The sequence below is a fragment of the Zea mays genome, chromosome 2 (assembly GCF_902167145.1).
Source record: "Zea mays cultivar B73 chromosome 2, Zm-B73-REFERENCE-NAM-5.0, whole genome shotgun sequence".
NCBI lineage: Eukaryota > Viridiplantae > Streptophyta > Magnoliopsida > Poales > Poaceae > Zea > Zea mays.
The window spans coordinates 214,707,173-214,728,938 of NC_050097.1; the positions used below are offsets into that span (position 1 = coordinate 214,707,173).

Below are 21,766 nucleotides of genomic sequence, written 5' to 3' on the forward strand. Positions count from 1 at the left end.
TGATCTAGTTCAAGCACTTGGCCTATACTAGCTCCATTTTATTCATTCTCATATTTCACTTGCTAACTACGATGATGGTCACCGGGATGAGTCTCCATAACCGAGGAGCAACGACGATTCGAACCGATTATACCCAGCTGGGGATCTCTAACCACACGACATATGTAGCACTTAACCCTTGCATATGTCCACCGTTCCCACGGAGTCCTCCACTACATGAACAGGTCTGCGCCACCCGAGAGCACATTACCCTACCAAGCGTGCTACTATGCCAGGAGGGTACATGCTACTCCCGCCATCTCTCCACTCCCAGTGCGCGATTGTCTCTTCACGTATGGAATAGCCGGGTTCAAGCTTACCCTGTCCCATACCAGGGTATGTGGCTAGTTGCAAAGTCTCAACCACAACAGGCCAGTCAACGGTACGGTCCTTAATCGACACAGACGGGCGACTCTGTCTGCTCAGCGCCTGGTCTAGATTTATTAACCATTTCCCCATTTTTGGTACCCGGCAGGGGTACTCTTTTCCAATGATGAGCCCACTCCGGCCGAAGTGGAGTCATCACCTTAGTTTGCTTTGATTTTTGAATCAAAAAGCCGATAACCAATGTTCCACAATCATTCTTTTTGAAAACAAATGATTTTTCAGTTTCTAAGCAGGGTTAAGCATTATCAGTTCTTTTTATAAATCAGGGATCAAGGTATAGTATTCAAATTCCAAGGAATGGTAATGCATCAATTGTTCATCACACAACTCCTATTACCTAATGCAGCATATAAGTGATAAAATTTTGTAATACAAGGAAGGTGGCAAATGCACCGGGGCTTGCCTTATTGCAGGAGAAGATCCCAAAATCCTTCTACCCAACCTTTAGTTAGATAGCTCCATCCACTTGATGAGCAGGCATTGGAGTAGACTCCTTCAAACACCACTTCTTCTAGATGTTCTACAAGTCAATTACAAATACATGTATGCTTATGTTATGATATGAAATGCAAACTCTCATAAGGAGAGGTGGGGAACATAAACACTCCTAAATAAGTACATGACAAGTATACACATACTTCTACACAACCTAGCATTCAATAAAAGTGACCAATTGAATTCACTTAGATAAACTAGGGAACTAATCCAACTTATATCTCATCCAAAGCTTAAAACTTCTTAAACAAGTCCCTCACTTCACTAAACTACTAGGTGTCCTCATTTCATAGGTGAGATCCTTTTCTTTTTGGGCAATAATTAGTTTGCTAACTAAATCATATCCAAATAGTTCCAAACTTTGCCCAAGGGTTCATCTTCTAATAACAAGCTTCTCCAAACAATTTCATGATTTTTGGTGCTCAACTCTTATTTCTAAAATTCCAATAGTCCTTCCAAGAGCACCTTTAATTCACTTAATATTTTATAACTGCCTTAAAATCCTAAATCTAACTTTACCAGAGAGCTCATGAATCTAGACATCCAACAAAATTTGTCTTGCTATTTTTGGATTTCTCTACAATTTTTGGCACCCTTTCAAAGCTCTCAGACAAATAATAAAGGGAAACGATTTAAGCCTAGGCTGACTCCGGCCCACACGACCCACTACCAGGCCAAAGTCGGCCTGCGGCCAGGAGCCCGCGCGTCCACACACCCGACTTTGCACGGAGGCCCTTGGCTTATTGAGAACTCAATCAAGACCCAGGGCCACTATTTCTCTGTCTCTCTGACAATACACCGAGATCCCTGACTTTATCCTCCTTCACATAGTCACCCCCTCAAAGGGACTCCGATCGAACACCTGTGTCCGGTCGAGGAAACTCGTCGCCGACAACCTTCCCCGGCGATAGCAAGTGCTCGAGCGTCACCACTTAGCTAATGCGACATAAACCCATACACTAATTTGCCCATTACACCATAGGGATATCATGACCACGGTGCTGGCGGAAATCGGGACTCCGGTGAGCCTGTTCCTAACAACATAGCATGGTAGCGCCCGATTAATTAGTTTGAGAAGGATCGGTAACTCACCACCGCTACGGTGCTCGCGCAAACTCAATCAAAGAACACTCGAATTGGCCGGTCCACAAGGCGATGGGTTCGAAGCGGCGTTCACTGACGGCGACATGATGTTCCCAAGGATCTGTTACGGTAGAGTTCAATCGAGCAGGATGGTAAGCATCAACATATGTCAGGAAATTCAGAACACACCAAGTCTTGGCTGCGATTACCTCGGGGAGTGCCGGTCACGGTGAGGCAAGCACTCTGACGTGGAGAAAAGGACTGGGTGCCGGCAACACGAAAACAAAGGCGAGCGTCGATAGCCGGCTTGGAGACTCGGCACGGCTGAGCAGGGGCTCGGCGAGCTCGATGAATGGACGAAGAGTGAGGGGACGCCGACGAGGTGACTCCACGGTGGGGCGAAGCACAGATGCTGGGAGCCGGTGTTGAGCGTTGCTGCTCCGGCGAGCTGCTTAGTGGCTGGACGGCGTTGGAGAGATGGGGGAAGATGCCGACATGGAGGAGACGATTACAGGGAGAGTCCTCGCAACCTCGGCTGAGGAGCACGACGAGAGGGAGGAAGACGAGGGGCTGGAAACGAACGAGCAAACTGAGCGCGTGACGGGATAAGAATGACGGAAATGACTAGAAGCAAGGACAGTTTACGGATCAGGTAGAAAGGAGAGGGCGGTGGAGATAAAAAAAATGGAACTCTTTTTTATTCTACCCAAAATCTGAACCACGCTTCAACCACTTGAGACAAAAAATGCAGCAGCAGCCGATTGAACCCACCCTGCTGACCCCCACGCATTTGATCTCATCCACAACCGTGCAAATGGAGCACAGCAGAGCGCAGATTTTTTTTTTTCCAGAAATATCTGCCATCAACTTCGATGCCGACTGAACACTCCACCCTTCTCCCCCCTTGATCTCTCAATTTGCAGTAATAACAGAAAGGTTATGCTGAATATATATGTTCTCCAATCAACCCTCTATCAAATTGCTATAGAAACCATAGCCTTATACTTCCTGGATTCAACACCAAACAACCCAAAAAATGGGTGAAAACACAGAACTCCAATTCAGCTAACTGAATAACAAACTAACCTCCCCATCTGACAGCACGAATTTTGACCCAATTTTCTCCAAGGTTAGTGCAGCACTAATCAAAGATCTTCAAAGTCACTATAGGGTTCTGGGACTCAAACTTCACAGTTCCAAAGTTACGGTGCCCAGAAATCAACCAAATTTTATTAGCGCCTTTCTGCTGGTCTGAATTTCGAGTTCAGATCACCCCCTCCTCCTTCTTTTCTGCTCGAGGCAGTTTGAGCCTCCCTTTTCTCCCAAACCAATATGGTGTCAAGCCAAACCTTCATAATAAAATTTGTTCATTGATATACGGTCTCCAACGTTACTACAAACTTCTTGGTCCAATCACACAAGAATCACAAGTTATGATACTCCGGAGTTGGTCACAATTTACTGAAATTCGTTTTTAGCTTTTGAATCACATTCAATTCACAGCACCGATTGGCAGTCAATGTTCGAGGGCATTTAACTTAGGTTTCTATACAGTACCAGACCCAAACCTTCTCAAGAGAGTTGTTCACCTTTCTATGGTTTACCAATTCACTATAGACACCATGGTCCAACACTTTATGGATTAGCCACAAAAGAGCTCTGAAGTTCAGCAAATTGCACTGAAATTCAGTTTTCATTGGACTGAGTGAAATCCAGTTTGTGTGACTGACAGTCCCACTTTGGGCAGTATTTACACCACTTTTTGTGTAGGGTCACGCCCAACACACTTTAAGGAACTTATTCACTAACATATGGTCCTCAAACTTTCCACAATAACTTCAGTCCAAAACCGTATAGATCAAGCACCACAAAGCTCCAAAGTTTAATCAGACACATATTTCAGACTTAGGCTACTGCACAACAGTCAATACTCTTTTATCTGACAGCACAACTTTGTGCAGTGTTTTCTCTCATTTCTAAGCAGTTTCAAGGGTATGTCCCTTACTAGAGATTACTCCCCCAACATTGGTCTCCAAGTTTGCTACAGAAACTACAGCCTAAAAACAAAGGTATTGACCACCAAGGAGCTCCAAACTTAACACTTTTATCTGAAATTCAGGTCTCAATCAGCCATAGACTAAGTCTGAAATAAAACCTGTCAGTTCCACTTTGAACCACTTTTTCTCCTAGTTCCATGCGGATTTAGGGCTAGTACACTTAATACAAGTTGTTCTCCTACAATTACTCAACAAGTTTGTTACAGTGACCATTAACCAAAACCTCTTGGATTCCAAACTACAATAGCCCCAAAGTTTGCTCCAATTGCTGAAATTCAGAATCTGAATTTCACTAAGTCTGAAATCCATATTTTCTAACAGCTCTTCTTTAGACCAGTTCTTCTCCAAATCCCATATAGATTTAAGGATAGGTTACTTAATCAAAGTCACACTCCTCACATAGCTGTATAACTTTGTTACAATGACCATCTTCCAAATGTTTATAGATCAGAAGTTATAAAGGACCAAAATTGCCTAGTTGCTACTATTTTCAGCAATTCCAATTTGAGCTCAAAACTGAACTCTTGTGATTTACTCCAATTTTCTCCACACAACATGGGAATCTCCAAATAACAAAATTGTGCAGCTTTGGAAATCCTACCAACTTGGTATTTTTACCTCTTGCAAAATGTGGCTAGATCTCCAAATCCACTTTTGGGCTCCAGTTTAGGGGTTAGAGATACTACTAATTCACATATCAAAAGCAAACTTATCCATCCTCCTAAAGCAAAGTTGCTCCTTAATCTCAAATCCAACTTTGGCTTATAGAACTCAGGTCCAAAGTATCCTTGATTTAGGAGTTGTTTGCTTACACTCAATTCCAATCAAGGTTTTCAAGCCTTAGGATTTTGAAGTTAATCCTTCGGTCCAAGTATTTCTTCCACTTGATCTATCTTTGAAAACAAACTTTCTATAGACTCTAGGAATTGCCTTTAGCACTTCAAGACTCCAAGCCAATTTGTTACTTGCTCAAAGGGATGACCTACTCCTGTTTAGCTTAGGTCCTTAACTAGGTCCTCTACTCTGCACATAGCATCACCTTATTGTAAAATTATTGATCTAGTGAATGCATTCTAGGTGTAACAAGCAAGTTAATGCAAATGCTTATGATGACATGTCAAAGTTTTAGTTCACGTAACACCAGGGGTGTTACAGTCTTCCCCTCTAAAAAGAAATCTCGTCCCGAGATTAAAACTCTAGGCTAGATAATGGAAAAGGAAACGCTTCACCAGTTTCTTTCCCCATTACTCCTATAAGGCAAGGGTGTGTCCCTATTGGTTTATATCAGAAATAAACTACACAAACCTTAGGTTTACAGGGCACTAGAAACTCAGGAACACGCTTTTCTAAATACTCCTCCAATTCCTATGTAGTTTCATCTTCATTGGGTTGGTTCCACTGTAGCTTGTAAAATTTGATAACTTTTCTTCAAGTGACCGATCCTTTTGATCCAAAACCTTTATGGAATATTCCAAGTAGGTTAAATCTGGTCCACGGTTAACATCTAAAATCTCAATAACATGCTTGGGGGCTCGAAGACATTTCTTTAACGGAGACACGTGGAACATGTTGTGCACTATTGGAAGATCTTCTGACAAATGTTCCTTATAAGCCACAGGTTCACCAAAACCTTTGTTTCGAATGTTGGCAGTCTTCGTGAACAGGAAAAAGGTAGCATAGAAAGGCAAAGACAGATAGCAGGAATAGGGTGGACGAAACATGTACTAATACTGCTACATAGGGGGCTTAATTTAAAATTGTATGTCATGATGCATGCTCGTCCTATTCGTCCTCACAACTCTTGCCAACATATAGTGGCTTTCACGTTCTATGGCGGTGGCATACCTACTCACTCGTTATTTATCACTAGTCGCACTTTCCTAGGGTTTAGTTAGTGTACCTGCAAAAAATTGCATTATAGTTGTGGGTTAGTGGTTAGCATCCTAAACTAAGCCACCTTATAGTTCTTAACTTAACTATATACTATTTGCACTTCGACTATCAGGATTTGATCATATTCTTATGTTTTTCCAAAATAGTTTGGACTCAAAATCCTTTTGAACTTTATCAAAGGATTACTTTAATATCCATGATAATGGGGGATCGCTCCGATACCACGCTGTGACAGCCCTCCCAAGTTATCAGGCCCACATGCACCAATCCTTGCCTTAATGACCTCAGATGGCTGTGCACGTGTACCGGGTAACTTAACAAGGCTATCGAGTTCGCCAACTGGAACTCATCATCCCAAGGATCTCCCACATAACAGGTATATTACAGTAATCACATTTGATACACACACATTGGAGATAGAGCGGAAGACTTTTACAAAGTACACTTTACATTCCAGAACTCAAGTTTTACATGGTAGAAAGAGATGTATTTATTACAAGTCCTGATAGTACTCGATGTGCATAACTTATTACAATAATTGGAAGGGTGAAGCCTTTCCATAAGAGATAAAAACATTCTAAGCTTCAAGGCCTCCACATGAAGTAACTAACCAAAAGATAAGGGAATAGAACTTCTCCTGCAAAAACAACAGGGGATAAAACCCTGAGTACGCAATTACTCAGCAAGACTTACCCGACTAAAGAAAAGACTCTCAAGGGTATGCTAGCTGATTGGGAGTCAAGGTAAAGTTTATCAATGATCAAAGACTCCTTTTTTGCAGAAAAGCTTGCTACCAGTTGATCCTTAAGCCAAGTTTTATTTCACTAGTTAGGTTATTACCTGAATCTATATTTGCCTGATCTAGTTCAAGCACTTGGCCTATACTAGCTCCATTTTATTCATTCTCATATTTCACTTGCTAACTACGATGATGGTCACCGGGATGAGTCTCCATAACCGAGGAGCAACGACGATTCGAACCGATTATACCCAGCTGGGGATCTCTAACCACACGACATATGTAGCACTTAACCCTTGCATATGTCAACCGTTCCCACGGAGTCCTCCACTACATGAACAGGTCTGCGCCACCCGAGAGCACATTACCCTACCAAGCGTGCTACTATGCCAGGAGGGTACATGCTACTCCCGCCATCTCTCCACTCCCAGTGCGCGATTGTCTCTTCACGTATGGAATAGCCGGGTTCAAGCTTACCCTGTCCCATACCAGGGTATGTGGCTAGTTGCAAAGTCTCAACCACAACAGGCCAGTCAACGGTACGGTCCTTAATCGACACAGACGGGCGACTCTGTCTGCTCAGCGCCTGGTCTAGATTTATTAACCATTTCCCCATTTTTGGTACCCGGCAGGGGTACTCTTTTCCAATGATGAGCCCACTCCGGCCGAAGTGGAGTCATCACCTTAGTTTGCTTTGATTTTTGAATCAAAAAGCCGATAACCAATGTTCCACAATCATTCTTTTTGAAAACAAATGATTTTTCAGTTTCTAAGCAGGGTTAAGCATTATCAGTTCTTTTTATAAATCAGGGATCAAGGTATAGTATTCAAATTCCAAGGAATGGTAATGCATCAATTGTTCATCACACAACTCCTATTACCTAATGCAGCATATAAGTGATAAAATTTTGTAATACAAGGAAGGTGGCAAATGCACCGGGGCTTGCCTTATTGCAGGAGAAGATCCCAAAATCCTTCTACCCAACCTTTAGTTAGATAGCTCCATCCACTTGATGAGCAGGCATTGGAGTAGACTCCTTCAAACACCACTTCTTCTAGATGTTCTACAAGTCAATTACAAATACATGTATGCTTATGTTATGATATGAAATGCAAACTCTCATAAGGAGAGGTGGGGAACATAAACACTCCTAAATAAGTACATGACAAGTATACACATACTTCTACACAACCTAGCATTCAATAAAAGTGACCAATTGAATTCACTTAGATAAACTAGGGAACTAATCCAACTTATATCTCATCCAAAGCTTAAAACTTCTTAAACAAGTCCCTCACTTCACTAAACTACTAGGTGTCCTCATTTCATAGGTGAAATCCTTTTCTTTTTGGGCAATAATTAGTTTGCTAACTAAATCATATCCAAATAGTTCCAAACTTTGCCCAAGGGTTCATCTTCTAATAACAAGCTTCTCCAAACAATTTCATGATTTTTGGTGCTCAACTCTTATTTCTAAAATTCCAATAGTCCTTCCAAGAGCACCTTTAATTCACTTAATATTTTATAACTGCCTTAAAATCCTAAATCTAACTTTACCAGAGAGCTCATGAATCTAGACATCCAACAAAATTTGTCTTGCTATTTTTGGATTTCTCTACAATTTTTGGCACCCTTTCAAAGCTCTCAGACAAATAATAAAGGGAAACGATTTAAGCCTAGGCTGACTCCGGCCCACACGACCCACTACCAGGCCAAAGTCGGCCTGCGGCCAGGAGCCCGCGCGTCCACACACCCGACTTTGCACGGAGGCCCTTGGCTTATTGAGAACTCAATCAAGACCCAGGGCCACTATTTCTCTGTCTCTCTGACAATACACCGAGATCCCTGACTTTATCCTCCTTCACATAGTCACCCCCTCAAAGGGACTCCGATCGAACACCTGTGTCCGGTCGAGGAAACTCGTCGCCGACAACCTTCCCCGGCGATAGCAAGTGCTCGAGCGTCACCACTTAGCTAATGCGACATAAACCCATACACTAATTTGCCCATTACACCATAGGGATATCATGACCACGGTGCTGGCGGAAATCGGGACTCCGGTGAGCCTGTTCCTAACAACATAGCATGGTAGCGCCCGATTAATTAGTTTGAGAAGGATCGGTAACTCACCACCGCTACGGCGCTCGCGCAAACTCAATCAAAGAACACTCGAATTGGCCGGTCCACAAGGCGATGGGTTCGAAGCGGCGTTCACTGACGGCGACATGATGTTCCCAAGGATCTGTTACAGTAGAGTTCAATCGAGCAGGATGGTAAGCATCAACATATGTCAGGAAATTCAGAACACACCAAGTCTTGGCTGCGATTACCTCGGGGAGTGCCGGTCACGGTGAGGCAAGCACTCTGACGTGGAGAAAAGGACTGGGTGCCGGCAACACGAAAACAAAGGCGAGCGTCGATAGCCGGCTTGGAGACTCGGCACGGCTGAGAAGGGGCTCGGCGAGCTCGATGAATGGACGAAGAGTGAGGGGACGCCGACGAGGTGACTCCACGGTGGGGCGAAGCACAGATGCTGGGAGCCGGTGTTGAGCGTTGCTGCTCCGGCGAGCTGCTTAGTGGCTGGACGGCGTTGGAGAGATGGGGGAAGATGCCGACATGGAGGAGACGATTACAGGGAGAGTCCTCGCAACCTCGGCTGAGGAGCACGACGAGAGGGAGGAAGACGAGGGGCTGGAAACGAACGAGCAAACTGAGCGCGTGATGGGATAAGAATGACGGAAATGACTAGAAGCAAGGACAGCTTACGGATCAGGTAGAAAGGAGAGGGCGGTGGAGATAAAAAAAATGGAACTCTTTTTTATTCTACCCAAAATCTGAACCACGCTTCAACCACTTGAGACAAAAAATGCAGCAGCAGCCGATTGAACCCACCCTGCTGACCCCCACGCATTTGATCTCATCCACAACCGTGCAAATGGAGCACAGCAGAGCGCAGATTTTTTTTTTCCAGAAATATCTGCCATCAACTTCGATGCCGACTGAACACTCCACCCTTCTCCCCCCTTGATCTCTCAATTTGCAGTAATAACAGAAAGGTTATGCTGAATATATATGTTCTCCAATCAACCCTCTATCAAATTGCTATAGAAACCATAGCCTTATACTTCCTGGATTCAACACCAAACAACCCAAAAAATGGGTGAAAACACAGAACTCCAATTCAGCTAACTGAATAACAAACTAACCTCCCCATCTGACAGCACGAATTTTGACCCAATTTTCTCCAAGGTTAGTGCAGCACTAATCAAAGATCTTCAAAGTCACTATAGGGTTCTGGGACTCAAACTTCACAGTTCCAAAGTTACGGTGCCCAGAAATCAACCAAATTTTATTAGCGCCTTTCTGCTGGTCTGAATTTCGAGTTCAGATCACCCCCTCCTCCTTTTCTGCTCGAGGCAGTTTGAGCCTCCCTTTTCTCCCAAACCAATATGGTGTCAAGCCAAACCTTCATAATAAAATTTGTTCATTGATATACGGTCTCCAACGTTACTACAAACTTCTTGGTCCAATCACACAAGAATCACAAGTTATGATACTCCGGAGTTGGTCACAATTTACTGAAATTCGTTTTTAGCTTTTGAATCACATTCAATTCACAGCACCGATTGGCAGTCAATGTTCGAGGGCATTTAACTTAGGTTTCTATACAGTACCAGACCCAAACCTTCTCAAGAGAGTTGTTCACCTTTCTATGGTTTACCAATTCACTATAGACACCATGGTCCAACACTTTATGGATTAGCCACAAAAGAGCTCTGAAGTTCAGCAAATTGCACTGAAATTCAGTTTTCATTGGACTGAGTGAAATCCAGTTTGTGTGACTGACAGTCCCACTTTGGGCAGTATTTACACCACTTTTTGTGTAGGGTCACGCCCAACACACTTTAAGGAACTTATTCACTAACATATGGTCCTCAAACTTTCCACAATAACTTCAGTCCAAAACCGTATAGATCAAGCACCACAAAGCTCCAAAGTTTAATCAGACACATATTTCAGACTTAGGCTACTGCACAACAGTCAATACTCTTTTATCTGACAGCACAACTTTGTGCAGTGTTTTCTCTCATTTCTAAGCAGTTTCAAGGGTATGTCCCTTACTAGAGATTACTCCCCCAACATTGGTCTCCAAGTTTGCTACAGAAACTACAGCCTAAAAACAAAGGTATTGACCACCAAGGAGCTCCAAACTTAACACTTTTATCTGAAATTCAGGTCTCAATCAGCCATAGACTAAGTCTGAAATAAAACCTGTCAGTTCCACTTTGAACCACTTTTTCTCCTAGTTCCATGCGGATTTAGGGCTAGTACACTTAATACAAGTTGTTCTCCTACAATTACTCAACAAGTTTGTTACAGTGACCATTAACCAAAACCTCTTGGATTCCAAACTACAATAGCCCCAAAGTTTGCTCCAATTGCTGAAATTCAGAATCTGAATTTCACTAAGTCTGAAATCCATATTTTCTAACAGCTCTTCTTTAGACCAGTTCTTCTCCAAATCCCATATAGATTTAAGGATAGGTTACTTAATCAAAGTCACACTCCTCACATAGCTGTATAACTTTGTTACAATGACCATCTTCCAAATGTTTATAGATCAGAAGTTATAAAGGACCAAAATTGCCTAGTTGCTACTATTTTCAGCAATTCCAATTTGAGCTCAAAACTGAACTCTTGTGATTTACTCCAATTTTCTCCACACAACATGGGAATCTCCAAATAACAAAATTGTGCAGCTTTGGAAATCCTACCAACTTGGTATTTTTACCTATTGCAAAATGTGGCTAGATCTCCAAATCCACTTTTGGGCTCCAGTTTAGGGGTTAGAGATACTACTAATTCACATATCAAAAGCAAACTTATCCATCCTCCTAAAGCAAAGTTGCTCCTTAATCTCAAATCCAACTTTGGCTTATAGAACTCAGGTCCAAAGTATCCTTGATTTAGGAGTTGTTTGCTTACACTCAATTCCAATCAAGGTTTTCAAGCCTTAGGATTTTGAAGTTAATCCTTCGGTCCAAGTATTTCTTCCACTTGATCTATCTTTGAAAACAAACTTTCTATAGACTCTAGGAATTGCCTTTAGCACTTCAAGACTCCAAGCCAATTTGTTACTTGCTCAAAGGGATGACCTACTCCTGTTTAGCTTAGGTCCTTAACTAGGTCCTCTACTCTGCACATAGCATCACCTTATTGTAAAATTATTGATCTAGTGAATGCATTCTAGGTGTAACAAGCAAGTTAATGCAAATGCTTATGATGACATGTCAAAGTTTTAGTTCACGTAACACCAGGGGTGTTACAGTCTTCCCCTCTAAAAAGAAATCTCGTCCCGAGATTAAAACTCTAGGCTAGATAATGGAAAAGGAAACGCTTCACCAGTTTCTTTCCCCATTACTCCTATAAGGCAAGGGTGTGTCCCTATTGGTTTATATCAGAAATAAACTACACAAACCTTAGGTTTACAGGGCACTAGAAACTCAGGAACACGCTTTTCTAAATACTCCTCCAATTCCTATGTAGTTTCATCTTCATTGGGTTGGTTCCACTGTAGCTTGTAAAATTTGATAACTTTTCTTCAAGTGACCGATCCTTTTGATCCAAAACCTTTATGGAATATTCCAAGTAGGTTAAATCTGGTCCACGGTTAACATCTAAAATCTCAATAACATGCTTGGGGGCTCGAAGACATTTCTTTAACGGAGACACGTGGAACATGTTGTGCACTATTGGAAGATCTTCTGACAAATGTTCCTTATAAGCCACAGGTTCACCAAAACCTTTGTTTCGAATGTTGGCAGTCTTCGTGAACAGGAAAAAGGTAGCATAGAAAGGCAAAGACAGATAGCAGGAATAGGGTGGACGAAACATGTACTAATACTGCTACATAGGGGGCTTAATTTAAAATTGTATGTCATGATGCATGCTCGTCCTATTCGTCCTCACAACTCTTGCCAACATATAGTGGCTTTCACGTTCTATGGCGGTGGCATACCTACTCACTCGTTATTTATCACTAGTCGCACTTTCCTAGGGTTTAGTTAGTGTACCTGCAAAAAATTGCATTATAGTTGTGGGTTAGTGGTTAGCATCCTAAACTAAGCCACCTTATAGTTCTTAACTTAACTATATACTATTTGCACTTCGACTATCAGGATTTGATCATATTCTTATGTTTTTCCAAAATAGTTTGGACTCAAAATCCTTTTGAACTTTATCAAAGGATTACTTTAATATCCATGATAATGGGGGATCGCTCCGATACCACGCTGTGACAGCCCTCCCAAGTTATCAGGCCCACATGCACCAATCCTTGCCTTAATGACCTCAGATGGCTGTGCACGTGTACCGGGTAACTTAACAAGGCTATCGAGTTCGCCAACTGGAACTCATCATCCCAAGGATCTCCCACATAACAGGTATATTACAGTAATCACATTTGATACACACACATTGGAGATAGAGCGGAAGACTTTTACAAAGTACACTTTACATTCCAGAACTCAAGTTTTACATGGTAGAAAGAGATGTATTTATTACAAGTCCTGATAGTACTCGATGTGCATAACTTATTACAATAATTGGAAGGGTGAAGCCTTTCCATAAGAGATAAAAACATTCTAAGCTTCAAGGCCTCCACATGAAGTAACTAACCAAAAGATAAGGGAATAGAACTTCTCCTGCAAAAACAACAGGGGATAAAACCCTGAGTACGCAATTACTCAGCAAGACTTACCCGACTAAAGAAAAGACTCTCAAGGGTATGCTAGCTGATTGGGAGTCAAGGTAAAGTTTATCAATGATCAAAGACTCCTTTTTTGCAGAAAAGCTTGCTACCAGTTGATCCTTAAGCCAAGTTTTATTTCACTAGTTAGGTTATTACCTGAATCTATATTTGCCTGATCTAGTTCAAGCACTTGGCCTATACTAGCTCCATTTTATTCATTCTCATATTTCACTTGCTAACTACGATGATGGTCACCGGGATGAGTCTCCATAACCGAGGAGCAACGACGATTCGAACCGATTATACCCAGCTGGGGATCTCTAACCACACGACATATGTAGCACTTAACCCTTGCATATGTCAACCGTTCCCACGGAGTCCTCCACTACATGAACAGGTCCGCGCCACCCGAGAGCACATTACCCTACCAAGCGTGCTACTATGCCAGGAGGGTACATGCTACTCCCGCCATCTCTCCACTCCCAGTGCGCGATTGTCTCTTCACGTATGGAATAGCCGGGTTCAAGCTTACCCTGTCCCATACCAGGGTATGTGGCTAGTTGCAAAGTCTCAACCACAACAGGCCAGTCAACGGTACGGTCCTTAATCGACACAGACGGGCGACTCTGTCTGCTCAGCGCCTGGTCTAGATTTATTAACCATTTCCCCATTTTTGGTACCCGGCAGGGGTACTCTTTTCCAATGATGAGCCCACTCCGGCCGAAGTGGAGTCATCACCTTAGTTTGCTTTGATTTTTGAATCAAAAAGCCGATAACCAATGTTCCACAATCATTCTTTTTGAAAACAAATGATTTTTCAGTTTCTAAGCAGGGTTAAGCATTATCAGTTCTTTTTATAAATCAGGGATCAAGGTATAGTATTCAAATTCCAAGGAATGGTAATGCATCAATTGTTCATCACACAACTCCTATTACCTAATGCAGCATATAAGTGATAAAATTTTGTAATACAAGGAAGGTGGCAAATGCACCGGGGCTTGCCTTATTGCAGGAGAAGATCCCAAAATCCTTCTACCCAACCTTTAGTTAGATAGCTCCATCCACTTGATGAGCAGGCATTGGAGTAGACTCCTTCAAACACCACTTCTTCTAGATGTTCTACAAGTCAATTACAAATACATGTATGCTTATGTTATGATATGAAATGCAAACTCTCATAAGGAGAGGTGGGGAACATAAACACTCCTAAATAAGTACATGACAAGTATACACATACTTCTACACAACCTAGCATTCAATAAAAGTGACCAATTGAATTCACTTAGATAAACTAGGGAACTAATCCAACTTATATCTCATCCAAAGCTTAAAACTTCTTAAACAAGTCCCTCACTTCACTAAACTACTAGGTGTCCTCATTTCATAGGTGAAATCCTTTTCTTTTTGGGCAATAATTAGTTTGCTAACTAAATCATATCCAAATAGTTCCAAACTTTGCCCAAGGGTTCATCTTCTAATAACAAGCTTCTCCAAACAATTTCATGATTTTTGGTGCTCAACTCTTATTTCTAAAATTCCAATAGTCCTTCCAAGAGCACCTTTAATTCACTTAATATTTTATAACTGCCTTAAAATCCTAAATCTAACTTTACCAGAGAGCTCATGAATCTAGACATCCAACAAAATTTGTCTTGCTATTTTTGGATTTCTCTACAATTTTTGGCACCCTTTCAAAGCTCTCAGACAAATAATAAAGGGAAACGATTTAAGCCTAGGCTGACTCCGGCCCACACGACCCACTACCAGGCCAAAGTCGGCCTGCGGCCAGGAGCCCGCGCGTCCACACACCCGACTTTGCACGGAGGCCCTTGGCTTATTGAGAACTCAATCAAGACCCAGGGCCACTATTTCTCTGTCTCTCTGACAATACACCGAGATCCCTGACTTTATCCTCCTTCACATAGTCACCCCCTCAAAGGGACTCCGATCGAACACCTGTGTCCGGTCGAGGAAACTCGTCGCCGACAACCTTCCCCGGCGATAGCAAGTGCTCGAGCGTCACCACTTAGCTAATGCGACATAAACCCATACACTAATTTGCCCATTACACCATAGGGATATCATGACCACGGTGCTGGCGGAAATCGGGACTCCGGTGAGCCTGTTCCTAACAACATAGCATGGTAGCGCCCGATTAATTAGTTTGAGAAGGATCGGTAACTCACCACCGCTACGGTGCTCGCGCAAACTCAATCAAAGAACACTCGAATTGGCCGGTCCACAAGGCGATGGGTTCGAAGCGGCGTTCACTGACGGCGACATGATGTTCCCAAGGATCTGTTACGGTAGAGTTCAATCGAGCAGGATGGTAAGCATCAACATATGTCAGGAAATTCAGAACACACCAAGTCTTGGCTGCGATTACCTCGGGGAGTGCCGGTCACGGTGAGGCAAGCACTCTGACGTGGAGAAAAGGACTGGGTGCCGGCAACACGAAAACAAAGGCGAGCGTCGATAGCCGGCTTGGAGACTCGGCACGGCTGAGCAGGGGCTCGGCGAGCTCGATGAATGGACGAAGAGTGAGGGGACGCCGACGAGGTGACTCCACGGTGGGGCGAAGCACAGATGCTGGGAGCCGGTGTTGAGCGTTGCTGCTCCGGCGAGCTGCTTAGTGGCTGGACGGCGTTGGAGAGATGGGGGAAGATGCCGACATGGAGGAGACGATTACAGGGAGAGTCCTCGCAACCTCGGCTGAGGAGCACGACGAGAGGGAGGAAGACGAGGGGCTGGAAACGAACGAGCAAACTGAGCGCGTGACGGGATAAGAATGACGGAAATGACTAGAAGCAAGGACAGTTTACGGATCAGGTAGAAAGGAGAGGGCGGTGGAGATAAAAAAAATGGAACTCTTTTTTATTCTACCCAAAATCTGAACCACGCTTCAACCACTTGAGACAAAAAATGCAGCAGCAGCCGATTGAACCCACCCTGCTGACCCCCACGCATTTGATCTCATCCACAACCGTGCAAATGGAGCACAGCAGAGCGCAGATTTTTTTTTTTCCAGAAATATCTGCCATCAACTTCGATGCCGACTGAACACTCCACCCTTCTCCCCCCTTGATCTCTCAATTTGCAGTAATAACAGAAAGGTTATGCTGAATATATATGTTCTCCAATCAACCCTCTATCAAATTGCTATAGAAACCATAGCCTTATACTTCCTGGATTCAACACCAAACAACCCAAAAAATGGGTGAAAACACAGAACTCCAATTCAGCTAACTGAATAACAAACTAACCTCCCCATCTGACAGCACGAATTTTGACCCAATTTTCTCCAAGGTTAGTGCAGCACTAATCAAAGATCTTCAAAGTCACTATAGGGTTCTGGGACTCAAACTTCACAGTTCCAAAGTTACGGTGCCCAGAAATCAACCAAATTTTATTAGCGCCTTTCTGCTGGTCTGAATTTCGAGTTCAGATCACCCCCTCCTCCTTCTTTTCTGCTCGAGGCAGTTTGAGCCTCCCTTTTCTCCCAAACCAATATGGTGTCAAGCCAAACCTTCATAATAAAATTTGTTCATTGATATACGGTCTCCAACGTTACTACAAACTTCTTGGTCCAATCACACAAGAATCACAAGTTATGATACTCCGGAGTTGGTCACAATTTACTGAAATTCGTTTTTAGCTTTTGAATCACATTCAATTCACAGCACCGATTGGCAGTCAATGTTCGAGGGCATTTAACTTAGGTTTCTATACAGTACCAGACCCAAACCTTCTCAAGAGAGTTGTTCACCTTTCTATGGTTTACCAATTCACTATAGACACCATGGTCCAACACTTTATGGATTAGCCACAAAAGAGCTCTGAAGTTCAGCAAATTGCACTGAAATTCAGTTTTCATTGGACTGAGTGAAATCCAGTTTGTGTGACTGACAGTCCCACTTTGGGCAGTATTTACACCACTTTTTGTGTAGGGTCACGCCCAACACACTTTAAGGAACTTATTCACTAACATATGGTCCTCAAACTTTCCACAATAACTTCAGTCCAAAACCGTATAGATCAAGCACCACAAAGCTCCAAAGTTTAATCAGACACATATTTCAGACTTAGGCTACTGCACAACAGTCAATACTCTTTTATCTGACAGCACAACTTTGTGCAGTGTTTTCTCTCATTTCTAAGCAGTTTCAAGGGTATGTCCCTTACTAGAGATTACTCCCCCAACATTGGTCTCCAAGTTTGCTACAGAAACTACAGCCTAAAAACAAAGGTATTGACCACCAAGGAGCTCCAAACTTAACACTTTTATCTGAAATTCAGGTCTCAATCAGCCATAGACTAAGTCTGAAATAAAACCTGTCAGTTCCACTTTGAACCACTTTTTCTCCTAGTTCCATGCGGATTTAGGGCTAGTACACTTAATACAAGTTGTTCTCCTACAATTACTCAACAAGTTTGTTACAGTGACCATTAACCAAAACCTCTTGGATTCCAAACTACAATAGCCCCAAAGTTTGCTCCAATTGCTGAAATTCAGAATCTGAATTTCACTAAGTCTGAAATCCATATTTTCTAACAGCTCTTCTTTAGACCAGTTCTTCTCCAAATCCCATATAGATTTAAGGATAGGTTACTTAATCAAAGTCACACTCCTCACATAGCTGTATAACTTTGTTACAATGACCATCTTCCAAATGTTTATAGATCAGAAGTTATAAAGGACCAAAATTGCCTAGTTGCTACTATTTTCAGCAATTCCAATTTGAGCTCAAAACTGAACTCTTGTGATTTACTCCAATTTTCTCCACACAACATGGGAATCTCCAAATAACAAAATTGTGCAGCTTTGGAAATCCTACCAACTTGGTATTTTTACCTCTTGCAAAATGTGGCTAGATCTCCAAATCCACTTTTGGGCTCCAGTTTAGGGGTTAGAGATACTACTAATTCACATATCAAAAGCAAACTTATCCATCCTCCTAAAGCAAAGTTGCTCCTTAATCTCAAATCCAACTTTGGCTTATAGAACTCAGGTCCAAAGTATCCTTGATTTAGGAGTTGTTTGCTTACACTCAATTCCAATCAAGGTTTTCAAGCCTTAGGATTTTGAAGTTAATCCTTCGGTCCAAATATTTCTTCCACTTGATCTATCTTTGAAAACAAACTTTCTATAGACTCTAGGAATTGCCTTTAGCACTTCAAGACTCCAAGCCAATTTGTTACTTGCTCAAAGGGATGACCTACTCCTGTTTAGCTTAGGTCCTTAACTAGGTCCTCTACTCTGCACATAGCATCACCTTATTGTAAAATTATTGATCTAGTGAATGCATTCTAGGTGTAACAAGCAAGTTAATGCAAATGCTTATGATGACATGTCAAAGTTTTAGTTCACGTAACACCAGGGGTGTTACATCTGTGCCCTAGGCAGGGCGACGTGGGGGTTTCTCCGAAGCCGAGGTTGAGTCTGCCTCCCGTTGCCGTGGCCGAGCCCGAGCCAAGGGGTCGGGCGAGGCGGAAGTGAAAGGGAAATGTGCCTTTGGGCCATTTCTAAGTATTTTGGTGATTGAGTGCAAACACAGGTGCTTAAATGTGAAAATGTGCCCATGGTTGAACAAAGTGCAAATCACAAGTAAAGGTATGTTTCTAAGCCTTAGTACATTGGTTTTTGTGTACTAATATCTTGTCTAAGTGTTAGAAACAGGAAGAAGAAGAAAAGAAGTGGAGAGTGGCTGTGTACAGCCAAAGGCTGTTTCGGGCTGGGGCACCGGACTGTCCGGTGTGCACCGGACAGTGTCCGGTGCGCCAGACCAGCGCGGAGCAAACCAGCCGCTCTCGGGTTTTTCTCCGGCGACTTCGGCTAAAATTCACCGGACTGTCCGGTGTGCACCGGACTGTCCGGTGAGCCAACGGTCGGCTGTGCCAACGGTCGGCCGCGCAATCCGCGCGAGACACGTGGCCGAGCCAACGGTCAGAAGGGGGGCACCGGACTGTCCGGTGTGCACCGGACTGTCCGGTGCGCCAACGGCTCCCAGATCTGCAACAGTCAGCAACGGTCGGCTGCGCTGTTTATGGAAACAAATCGGGCACCGGACAGTGTCCGGTGTGCACCGGACTGTCCGGTGCACCCGACGACAGAAGGCAAGGATGGCCTTCTAGATTTGTTCTCAACGGCTCCTAGCTGCCTTGGGGCTATAAAAGGGACCCCTAGGCGCATGGAGGAGTACAACAAGAATTCCTACAACATTGCTAAGCACCAAGACATCGATTCCGCGCATTTGATTCATTGTGATAGCATCTAGAGCTCTTGTTGAGTTGTGAACTCATTGTGTTGCGTTGCGAGCTCTTGTTGCGACTTGTGTGCGTGTTGTTGCTCTGATTTTCGAGTCTTGTGTGCGTTGCTCATTCCCACCTTACTCCGTGCCTCTTTGTGAACTCAATTGTAAGGGCGAGAGACTCCAAGTTGTGGAGATTCCTCGCAAACGGGAAAAGATCAAAGGAAAGAAAAACACCGTGGTATTCAAGTTGATCATTGGATCACTTGAGAGGAGTTGAGTGCAACTCTCGTCCGTTGGGACGCCACAACGTGGAGTAGGCAAGTTTTGTACTTGGCCGAACCACGGGATAACCACCGTGTCAACTCTGTGATTGCTTTCTTGTGGTTATCGTGTTTTGACTCCTCTCTAGCCACTTGGCCATAATTGTGCTAACACTTAACAAGTTTTTGTGGCTTAAGTTTTGAAGTTTTACAGGATCACCTATTCACCCCCCCTCTAGGTGCTCTCAATTGGTATCAGAGCCGTTCTCTTCAAGAAAGGGACTAACCGCCCGAAGAGATGGATCTTAAGGGGAAGGGAATTGTGATCAACGACAAGGAGAAGGAGTCCTTTGTCAACGAGCCAAGGGATGACAAGTCCAACGACTCGGGCTCGGGCCACAGGCGCAAAGATGGGAAGAAGAAGACAAGGCGCATCAAGGAGATCGTCTACTACAACAGCGACGAATCCTCTTCTTCCCAAAAGGACGACGACCACGACAAACAAAAGACGGTTAACTCAAACTTTTCTTTTGATTATTCGCGCATTCCACATAGCTCAAATACTCATTTGCTCCCCATTCCACTTGGCAAGCCTCCTCACTTTGATGGAGAGGACTACGGATTTTGGAGTCACAAAATGCGTACTCACCTATTTTCTCTCCATCCAAGCATTTGGGAGATTGTTGAAAGTGGAATGAAATTTGATAGCTCGGATAGCCCTTCATTCATTAATGAGCAAATCCATAAGAATGCACAAGCTACTACTGTTCTCTTAGCATCTTTGTGCAGGGAAGAGTACAATAAGGTGAGTGGCTTGGACAATGCCAAGCAGATATGGGACACCCTCAAGATTTCACACGAGGGGAACGACATCACCATGCTCACCAAGATGGAGTTGGTGGAAGGCGAGCTTGGACGATTCGCCATGATAAGGGGAGAAGAGCCAACTCAAACTTACAACCGGCTCAAGACCCTTATCAACAAAATAAGGAGCTACGGAAGCACGCGTTGGACGGATCACGACGTCGTCCGCCTAATGCTCAGGTCCTTTACCGTTCTTGATCCTCATCTCGTGAACAATATTCGTGAGAATCCCAGGTACACGATGATGACGCCCGAGGAAGTACTTGGAAAATTCGTGAGCGGGCGGATGATGATCAAGGAGGCAAGATACGTCGACGACGCGTTGAACGGTCCACTCCACGAGCCTCAACCCATTGCTCTAAAGGCAACAAGGAACAAGGAGTCGCTACCTAGCAAGGTGGCGCAAGTTGAGGCGGCCGGGCTCAATGATGAAGAGATGGCTCTCATCATCAAGAGATTCAAGACGGTGCTGAAGGGTCACAAGGGGCAGCCAAGCAAGAACAAGACAAAGGGGAAACGCTCATGCTTCAAGTGCGGTAAGATTGGTCATTTTATCGCTAACTGCCCCGATAACGATAGTGACCAGGAACAGGGAAACAAGAGGGAAAAGAAGAAAAATTACAAGAAGGCCAAGGGCGAGGCGCATCTAGGCAAGGAGTGGGATTCGGATTGCTCCTCCTCCGACTCCGACAATGAGGGACTCGCCGCCACTGCCTTCAACAAATCGGCCCTCTTCCCCAACGAGCATCACACTTGCCTCATGGCAAGGGAAAAGAAGGTAATCACTCGTAATGCTAATACTTATGATTCTTCTAGTGATGATGAATCCAGTGAGGATGAAATTGATTACTCTAGTTTATTCAAGGGATTGGATAGAACTAAGATAGCTAAGATTAATGAGTTGATTGATGCCTTAAATGAAAAGGATAGAATCTTAGAGAAACAG

At 43.5% G+C, this 21,766-nt stretch overlaps 1 long non-coding RNA gene across 1 annotated transcript; it reads right to left on the reverse strand.

Annotated features, from left to right (window-relative positions):
• Positions 1-609: 609 nt before the first annotated feature.
• Positions 610-18,538, reverse strand: LOC109944606 (uncharacterized). Its single transcript, XR_002267717.2, has 7 exons — positions 15,832-18,538; positions 15,632-15,743; positions 9,025-14,564; positions 8,825-8,936; positions 2,214-7,757; positions 2,014-2,125; positions 610-946 (listed from the first exon to the last, which is right to left on the reverse strand). It is a non-coding gene; the product is annotated as an uncharacterized lncRNA (long non-coding RNA).
• Between the last annotated feature and the right edge of the window lie 3,228 nt (positions 18,539-21,766).